Genomic DNA, 11,336 nt, shown 5'->3' on the forward strand with positions numbered 1-11,336 from the left:
TTTTTTTTTCGTTTGTGAGCAAACACAATTATGCGTATTGAAAAGTAATTCGTACAAGCTCCTAAATTTTTATTAAGATTATTTTGACGTATGGTATATTGGTAATATGTATCATGACGAAGGCTTTCATAACTTTTTTACATTTTTCCTTGTGCCCGAAAAACATTATTATATTTCGTAAAGTTTTGCTAAGTTTAATCATCAATCTGTTATGTAAACATACTGTTTGACAGTATTCTTCACCTATTTGATCATATTTGTATAATTTGTCACAAGTTCTAAGTCAAAATTTCGATAGTAAACTTCGATATGAAGAGTTAGAACTTTATATTTGTTAAAATTGTCTGATTTTAGTATAATACTTTAGCAAATATTAGAAAAGCTACTACTAAGATATTCTTCAAGTATGCTTCAAGTATCATCCAGAGCTCTATTCTCTATGGTTGTAAGACGTTCCTCTAATTCCCAGACTAACGTTTTACAACTACGATTCGAGAAAACTTTCGTTTACTTTATTATCATAACTTTATTCAAATTGTTGATTTTTTTAGGTAAATTACGTATTTAAAAATACTCTAAATTAATTTATGTTCAACTTTTAGATAATATTTTTCGGTATTAATCATAAGAAAAGTTTTAAATGCTTGATTATGGATAACTGAATTTGTTTTTCGAAATAGGTAACGAAATTTGTTCCAATAATTAAAGAAAAATCTTTCAGTCGCAACCTATACGGCCTATATTTTTCAAATACTATTTCGGGTCAAAACTTTCATAATACTTACGTAAAGGTCTTAATCTGGACCGTTCGTTAGTTCTTCACAAGTGTAACGTCATAGACAAGTCTCATAATATTGGACATGTTACACGAGAAATTGGGAAGACAAACAAGGAAGACTTGGTTAATGGACGAAGTTTGTGTGTAATTTAGCAAGATGACAGACGTCAATCTGGAGAACTTTGATAGAATATAAGTTTGATCGTGTCCTTGGTCCTGTGGAAATCGGATATTAGGGATAGTTTCATCAGGTTTAGGTATTACTAGGTGTGCGCCGCGGTTTCACTCGCGTTAATTTGAGGAAAAAATATCCTAAAGCTTCCTCGGTAAATGAGCTATGTAAAACAAAAATAATTTTTCTATTCAAAACAATATATCCTGTGATTACCGCGCTCAAACAAACCAACAAACATAATTACATAGCTGCAAAGCTATGTAATATTGTTGGAAGGAAGGATTGGAGCTTAATCCACCACGCTGCTCCACTGGGGGTTGGCGGATATGTTTCCTACTATGAGTAACGATCGCTAACAGGTACTTATGATAACAACCGGGACTGCATTACGTACTCTCCGAGGCACGGTGGGGAGACCCACAAAGACCAACATCCAAATCGGAAAGAGATATTTGTACAAATACGAATATCAATTCCGAGCGGGAATCGAATACGAAAACAGTCGGTGTTTTAGGTACTATTGCACCCGAGCGTTTAATTCAAAATAATTAATGAGAGAAATATAATATTACTGACTGTTATTAGGCAGAATTATTGACACCCAATAATAAATACATTCTAAAACATATACGAAACACATTTGACATTTACGTAGTTAACGAACAACTGACATATGTCAAACTACTATATCCAAATGTTCCCACACAAGGCGATGATAAAACAAGTTTTGATACTTTATAAACTCTCGTTGTTAGCGACTGTAGCAAAGTTTCACTGAAAGTTACCCGGTAGAGGTATGCGACTTCATTATTGCTGTTAGCATTTCCACGGATTATGACAAACGTACGGTACGATTATTATATATCATATATTGACTATGTTTAACTTGATTTTGGCATTTATTTAGGTCACTAACACTGAACTCAGGGTCGGAGAAAACGAGAGAGATTAAAGAACTTTTTTTTATACAACTAGGTCGAAAAACAAGCGTATGGCTCACCTCATGGTAAGCGATTACCGTAGCTTACAGACGCTTAAATAACCAGAAGCATCGCAAACGCGTTGCCGACACTCCCCCATTCCCCCTCAGGAGTCTTATTCACCGCAGAAACATAACGCTGCTCGAAAGCAGTGTTATTTAGCTGTGATCTTCAGGATATATCCTGCTATGCTGTGCCATATTCTCATCACTAACTCTATATTCTTTTCCTCCTACCAAAGTTCGAAGTGTACACACTTTACTGAGTGATCAGAGCAACACAAGGCGCCGTTTTGACGCACCTACTTTATCAACTATCAGGACTTCAACAAAAAATATTGTTTGTATCATTATTTTTAGTATAACACGCATGTATGACTTCACTTGACCACATCCTATGAATTAATATTTAAAAAAAAATATATTTTCTTTTTCACTTCGGTAATAAACGAAAAATTACTATCGAGATTATATTGTGTCATAAGTAAATTAATTTAAAAAATTTGATATAAATAATAATATTAATAATTGAGTATACAATTTTGTGACCTCTACGCGTCCATTCCAAAGTTTTTCTTTATAATCGTAATTGTAATCGTACTGCCTATATCTAATATACATAATTATATTATAACTTGTTATATGCACATGTTTCTAATCTCTGTATACTGAAGAAATTTGTAAAATGTTTGGCTGAAATATAGAATTTATTATTAATTAATTTCTAATACTAAATTCTGTGCCGTGCCCCTCGAGATAATCAATAGCAATGTTGACAATTTACAATTTGTTGTAAATGTTTACAAGTGCAATTAAAGTGACTGTCAATTGCATTTACGATATTAAAGGGCTTTGATGAAAATTGTAATTGACATCATTGTCGATCGCGATTAAAGGTGTCAATCGTTTAAGCTAGTGACAGATCGTTAATATTCGAACAATGGAACGAAACTGGGGGTAAACGTAATAACGAAGCGATTTTGTTGCATCGAAATGGCTGACATTTTCAACAGCTGTTAGATCATTTAAAATTGTAATTAGGCATGTAATTGTGCTGTGTGGCTACGGCACTAAAGAATTTAGCCACCCCCTTTCTTCCCGTGGGTGTCGTAAGAGGCGACTAAGGGATAACAAGGTTCCACAACCACCTTGGAACTTAAGAAACCGACCGATGGCGGGATAACCATCCAACTGCTGGCTTTGAAATACACAGGCCGAAGACGGGCAGCAGCGTCTTCGGTGCGACAAAGCCAGTACTGCGGTCACCAACCCGCCTGCCCAGCGTGGTGACTATGGGCAAAACACATGAGTTCACGTTATTTTTGGCGTAAACTTGTGGAGACCTATGTCCAGCAGTGGATTGTATAGGCTGTAATGATGATGTAATTGTCATGTCATTATTGAGACGTTAATATTGTAAAAATCCGTGTATTTAGGAAAGCCAGTAACACTAAAAAAAGAAGAAGGAATATTTATTATGTTTTGTTTTTATTTTTGTATTATTATTTTATATTTCAAATATCATTCCTCGTTCTACGAAAACAATATTTACCTTTAATAAAATACATTTGTTCTCTTTTCAAGATAAGCTGCCTTCAAATTTCTTTTCGTCCGCAAATCGCAACATCGTATAATGAAGCGGAAAAATACACTCCGGTCAGCTTAAACGTTACGATATTGTTCTTCATACCAATATCGCTGTGTCGGCCATTTCCCATGTAGCGTATCATTTTACGGATACTTATTTTGGTTGAAAATATTGGATAAGTTTGTGCAGCGGTCACAGCAATTGGTTGTCACTTTAGAGACTTTATTTTTGATGACCTCTGAAAGTTAATGACAATGTAGGCGATACGATGTCTGTTGTGGTCTGGGCGAAATTTGGGCGGTTATGGTTTGCACTTATGTTGCGTCTGTTCTAGAATGTCCAACACAAAGTTCCATCCTATTAAGTGTAAATGAGTCGCTTATTCTTTATACTTATCATTAACTACTTGTATTGATAAAGTTAAGAATTTCAAATTTAGTTTAACGTTAAAAGAAATAAATACTATCACGTCAATATATTAACAATACAAAACTGGCATCTATCATTTATATTGTAGCCTGGTCAACTCTCAAATCATGCCATATTTTAGGCCCAGATTTTGTGTCATCTACCTCGATACCAAAACATGGTAAGATATGAAAACCTCAATTACCTAAATATTAACTTAGTCAATATTTTCTAAAATATTACTTAGGCTTTATATTCTCATTCCTATATTTTTAGACGAATAAAAATAAAAATCAAAATAACTTAATTCATCCTGGCTTCAAAAGCACCATCCAATCGTCATCTTACAAATTAAAATTTTAATTACCGTTAAAAGTGAAGCTACCGCCGATTCAGATAGTAGATTCTTTAGGGAAAAAACAGTCAAAAAACTTTACAATTACTCTTTGAAAAAAATAAACGGTGTTTTAATACAAAATTGGTAATATCTTGCATGAAATACAATTGAATAATATTAATTAATGTTACAGTCAATAAGTTTTGTTACTATTACAATACCAGAAAAGGTATATTTCAAAAAAAAATCAAGAAAACATGAGTGACCAATCTCGATTATCCGATTCAAGCACGGTTCAAGACCCTCGGGCTTATTCTCAATTCCTTAGACCTTAACAATGATGTCAACAAACCGTAACTAATGGTCTGTCCTTATTTTCCGGGTTGAAAAGTATGCATGTCGAGCTAGGGGTCTAAGTTTATGGAGAGGGACTGATGTCGTAAGTAGGGGAATTTAAAGTATATGTATGTGAAGACAAATATAAGAGGGAATGATAAAATTGTAACTCCACCTTTCCGTCTTCTCAAAGTAAACGTTTCTTTTCCAGACTATTCCACAAGTAATTTTACAATTTCACGTAAGCCACTACACCCAAAGCATATTTATTGTAAAAGTTCAAATTAGTGGCAAACAGTTGAAGGCTTACATTGTATACCGAATTTGAAATGATTGATGGTTTCTAAAAAAAGTAGCTGTATTTAATAATTATTTTAATATATTCTATCAAAAATGACGATACAAAAGTGCTTTGAAGCCAAACTTTACAATGGATAAATGATATTCTGACTATATATAACATTTTAGATTAACATGGTTACTTCTATTACTAAAACTATTCATAAACGGGATATTTACCATGTCTTTTGTTTTCATTTTGCTGATGATGATGAACTGGAAATGAGTCTCGTGAACAAGACATTCGCAGTTAATGTCGAAATATCGAACTCCGCAAAACGAAATTAAAAAACATGGTAGATATCTCGTTTTTGAATAGTTTTGGTAATTCAATATTAATTAAAATGTAATTCTACTAACTTACTATAAACTACGATTCAGTATGTGGGAGAAGAATTGACTTAATCCAACACGCTGTTCCAATATCGGTTGGATATACTTCCTACTATGAGTAACGATTACCACCACTACCACTACCATCATTCATAATGCTGGTTGGTTTATTTTTCTTAAATGTAATATTTAAATAGAGAAATATCATGTCTCCTCGTAAACTTAGAAGAGCATTTGCTTCGAATAAAATTTTAATCAAGAATCTCGGAATCGGGATGCGGGTTGCGAATTTACAGTTTCATCCAGATACCTCCGTGTGTGTACTCCGCAAGCACTATTCGATGTTGAATATTTTATTTGTCGTTACCATTCAACTGAATCTATGAAATGTGTTTAAGGATTTTTCCTTTTGTATATACGTTGAAATATCTATTTACAAAAGCATTGGAAACATTTTGGCCCTAATATATTTTGATTCAGACATATTTTGAAATGCGTTCTATTTTATTATTATCTGTTGATATTAAACTTTTTCTGTCTATTTGTATCTGTGTCGGTTTGGCTTATTTATTTGTATGTATGTCAGTTTCGCTTATCATTGAAGATCCTTAGATAAAAATGAAAGAAAAAACTATTAGTGATTTTTTTTAGATTATACACAGCACTACACCAGAGCGTTTGTTATAATTTAGTTACAATTTAGATAATGATATTTATCGCTCGTGAAATCATTAATTTAGGTAGAGACCATATTATACGCTTTATTATGAGATGGTCATAGTGATATTCATAAATTTGGTCAAAAATTAAGAAAAAAAATTATAAACTGAAAAAAGTTCTTATTATAAGATCAGTGCGGGAGCTATTCGTAACAATGGGCGGGTAACTTACTGATTCAGTTGATTGACAGCCTTTGAAAAGTTACAGCAGACTTCAAAGCGACGAGTACGAGTACTCTACTATATAAGATACGTAAGTATAATGTTGTAAACAGTAGATGTCTGTAGATAGAAAACATTTTGGATATTATTGAAAGAAATAGAGACCACATTATTAAATTTTGAGTCTGTCACTCGGTTCGTATGATTTTTTACCGATTTTTAATAATTAAATTTAATGCAAATTAGACTTCCGCTCAGAATTGTTTACTTCGCAATATGGATTTTATTTTGACTCAGCGTAAACACAAGAAGTAGGTAACGTCTGCCCGGAACAAGGACATCAAAGATAGATGTTCTTTTATTAATGAGTTGGGAAGATGTAATAGTATTCTGGCTGACCCACTCTCAGACTTGGCCCGAATGTTTTATAAGTTAGTGAATAAGAGAACTTAAGTTATATACATAACTAAAACATAAATGTAATAATCGTATATCTCCTAACCAGGGCGACATAATCGCTCTGGCGATAAAGACCTTAATTGTGATTTAAAAAAATACAAGTACCGTCAGTGGAACAAGAGAAGTTACATGTATGAAATCTTATTGTATTAAGCATTTACTTCTGTTTTTAAACTAAAAGAATAAAATGTATTCGCACACAAGGTCGCGGGTAAAACCTAGCTCAAACTTTGCTTGCCAAAATAAACCCTAATAGACTATGAAGTTAAAGTTTTAACGAACAGCCGACGTAAAATTAATAAATGTTATTAAGCATACATTACGAGTTTAATCTAGCCGGTAATTGTTTACAACAGGGATATCAAATATACGGCCCGCGATCTTAAATGATTTTTAACAGCCCTATATTATCTTATATATAAAATTCTCGTTTCGCGGTGTTTGTAGTTAGTTTCCTCCGAAACGGCTTGACCGATTCTCATGAAATTTTGTGTGCATATCGGGTAGGTCTAAGAATCGAACAACATTTATTTTTCATACCCCTAAGTTATAAGGAGGGGGGGGGGGGTTAAGAGGGTTAATAAAATATGAAATTTTGTGTGCATATCGGGTAGATCTGAGAATCGGCCAACATCTATTTTTCATTCCGCTAAGTTATAAGAAGGGGGGGATTGAGAAAGTTAATAAAATATGTGGCAAAACAACGTTTGCGGGATCAGCTAGTATACTATATAATTAAATAAATTAAATGGTAGAATAATTCAGTACGTTTATTTATTACTTGAATCTGGTCCGCCTACACATTCAAAATTTAATATATAACCCTCTGCGAAATTGAGTTTGACACCTCTTTACAGTGACATTAACGGTTGATTATACAAGTTGTGAATAAACCTTTCCTTCACATAAGCTACGATCAGACTTTAACAGTAGAAGATGGAATAGGCCATTAGGCCTATATGTGGCCTATTTAAGTCACGCGCTTCTGCGCAATTAATAAACCACAACTTTCAGAGTCACATTCGCGAATAGAAGTATCTAGAAAATATCGTGGAATTTGATGGTGAAAAAGGTTAAACTAACTCTTAGTGTTTTTCGAACTAAAACTTTTTTAGAACCATTGTATTTTGAAATTAGATAAACTGAAAAATGCGTCACGAATAGAAACATACATAAATGTACAGGACAGATTAAAATATAAAATATTACTGCTTAAAACGCGTAAGCGACGCGTTTTGCATGACGCTTACGACCCTTTTCAGGAGACCGTGGTCATAGTCGATAGAACAAATCACAACAGCGTACCTTCCTACGACCTTACAGTAGTTTCACTTCTACGTGTGTGAATTCCACAGACACATTTTTTTCTGTTTTTTTTTTTGCACCTGTTAGTCTATGTATGTGTATCTAACACATACATAGGCCATCCGTCAAATAGCGTTATCGAAGAGCAAGTTAAGCGAGTTGAAACAAAACCCTAAGTCATATACCTAATAGTTTAATAACTAACTCATTTAGGATATTTGTTTGACGGCTGTTTTTTGCAGAGGTATCTGAAACAGCGTTTGTATAATTATGTAAATTTGCGCACGTTTTGTTTGTAGATGTATTAATATTTGCTCCATTGCTCTTCTCAATCTTCATAAATTCGATTACTCAATCCATTTCTTCTCTCTACCATATGTATGCAGACGATGTCCAAATTTATCGTCACACAACACTTCAAGATCTCCATAGTACAATTGATTTAATCAACATAGATTTAGCTAATATTTCTAAGTGGAGCAGACGCTACGGACTTAATGTTAACCCGAGCAAATCACAGGTTATAGTTATTGGTAGTCCAAGCTTGATCGCAAGGGTTGATAGCTCAACACTACCTACTATCTTTGTTAATGGTATTAGTCTGCCTTACTGTGCCACCGTAAGGGACCTTGGTATACAACTCGATCGGACTTTGTCGTGGTCAGAACAATTAAAAGAAGTCAGAAGAAAAACCTTCGCTGCGCTGAGCTCCCTACGGCGCCTCAAGTCTTTTTTACCAATTCCTACCAAAATTATGTTGGCGAATTCTCTCCTCCTATCGATTCTCAACTATGCAGATGTAAGCTATATTAATCTAACAGAGGACCAACTTAATAGGCTTGAGCGTCTTCAAAATTTTGCTATACGGTTTATATTCTGCCTTCGCAAATATGACCATGTTTCTGAATTTCGTTCCAAGCTCAAGTGGCTTCCAATACGTTCTCGCCGAAACCTGCATACTTTATCTCTTCTGTACTGTGCGTTGTTTGATCCTAAGGCTCCGTCTTATTTAAAAGATAAGTTCGAATTTCTCGGGGAACCTTCTTCCCTAAGATCTTCGAGGAGACTAATGTTAAAAATGCCTGTTCATAAAACAACATTTTTCAGTCAGTCTTTACCCATTCGGGCAATTAAACTATGGAATAATTTACCATTATATATCAAAGAAGCCAAATCACTCCCATCGTTCAAAAGATTAGTTAAAATACATTAACTTAATAGTGAGAGCGATTCCAATTAAATTTATTTATTTATTAATTTTTATTATTTTTTTTATTTATGGCGAAATTGATTGTAACTGCTATGAGATACTGTTGTTATATTTATTAGTTTATTTTATTATATTAATCAAATGTATATATATATGTATTGCTTGTAAGTATTAATGTGTACATCTTTGTATGTAAGTTTATTACAATATAACTACACCACCTACCCGATCCTCAAATAAATAGTATTCAATCCTATTTCGGGTTGTCTGGAAGAAATGGCTAACTAGCCATAAGACCGCCTCTTGTACTACACATTCTTAAGTTGTTTGTATTATTATTATTTTGTATTTGCATATTGTGGTGTACAATAAAGAGTAAATAAATAAATAAATAAATAAATATTTATTTCATATGTTTAGTTTAATATTTGTTATGTATTAATTTTATGCCCAGTTCTACTTTCTACTATCTACGTTCTATGTTTTATTATACTATATCTTTACCGTTTTTTTTTGAGTTTTTTTTTATATCACTAGTTCGGCAAACAAGCGTACGGCTCACCTGATGGTAAGCGATTACCGTAGCTTATAGACGTCTGCAACACCAGAAGCATCGCAAGCGCGTTGCCGACCCAATCCCCAATCCCCCCAAGAGCTCTGGTCACCTTACTCACCACAGAAACACAACACTGCTTGAAAGCAGTATTCTTTAGCTGTGATCTTCTGTAAGGTCTAGGTACTACCCCACTCGGGCTGCTCAATATTTTGAGCAGGAAATTCCTGCTGTGCCCTACCTCAGTCAAAAGAGATACCAGAGTTTTATGCACAAACAATTTCCAACATTTCCTCTGCATTTTCTAAGGTTGACTTTTAGAAAATACTTTTAGAATTAAGTTTGCTTTTTATCAGCAGTGGGTGTGTCGTGTCGGTGCTTAGACAGCGACGGTTAGCGGATTCGGTTCCTGCTAGAGATGGATATTTGTATTTGTCACGGGTATTTTTACAAATACCACATGTTGGACAAATATTTCTTTCAGGTTTGGATGTCTGTCCTTGTGTATCTCCCTGTCGTGTTAAGCTGTCGGTCCAGGTTGTTACCATAAATATCTGATAGCAATCGTTAGTCATAGTAGGCGAAATATACTTGCCAGCCCGCAGTGGAGCATCGTGCTGGATTAAGCACCAATTCCTACATGCAGAAAGAGGCGTATGCCCAGCAGTAGGATGTTACAGGCTGAATCGAACTAGCTTATTCTGCAATAAATATATATTGGACTAATGTCCAATAAAGTATTAAATAAATACGATGATTTATTTTAATATATTTACTGATAAAATTATTTTATAATGAAACAGAGATATTATTTTTAAACGAACAACTGCGGCGTTTCTTGCCAATTTTTCTTTGCTGAATCTAACACCGAGTCGCTCTTCATGATTTGTATCATAACTATCTGTAAATATTTAGTTCTTAAGATGTGAATTGTAAATATGTACCTATAATATTGTAAAATATTTATGTATTATTGTAAAATTTACATGTTGTGCTTTGTAATTTTATTAAAATAACTACTAATTCCGTGAGAACTTTGTGACAATAGCAACTTATTACTTATTCTTGATTTCACGCCCTCTACGTACAAAGTGACATCGCAGCATGTTCTGTGGTTTTCCATCAAAGTTTAACAAGCGTGTATCCGTCCTCACAAAATGTTGTATTTGTTTTAAGTGTATTCTAAATATTAAATTATTTTAATTACTTTGATGTTTAAATTGAATTAAAACTGACATTGACGTTACATTGTTTGTTTATTTACGTCTTTGTTGTATTATGTTATTATTTATATATACAGATATTAATTAAAAATATATTTAGGTGTTATTTCACATTATTAAACGGTTTTATTTAGCTCACCCCGTTTGTTTTTTTATTTTTTATTCTTGGGTCAAATTTAGTAATTCAAATTTCACCCTCTTCCTGTCAACGGATTAATCTGAAATTTTGTATACACTTTGGATTTTGTTGACAATACAATTATGTTTATTCATTATCATTATAAATTCAAGATGGCCGCCGCTACAAAATGGCGGATAATTTATGTTTTATTAATCCCATCAATATGGGTATCAAATGAAAGGGCTCAACAAGCAGAATACAATATACTATAAAAAATTGAAATCCAAGATGGCGGCCGCTACAAAATGGCG

The sequence above is a fragment of the Melitaea cinxia genome, chromosome 23 (genome assembly GCF_905220565.1).
Source record: "Melitaea cinxia chromosome 23, ilMelCinx1.1, whole genome shotgun sequence".
NCBI lineage: Eukaryota > Metazoa > Arthropoda > Insecta > Lepidoptera > Nymphalidae > Melitaea > Melitaea cinxia.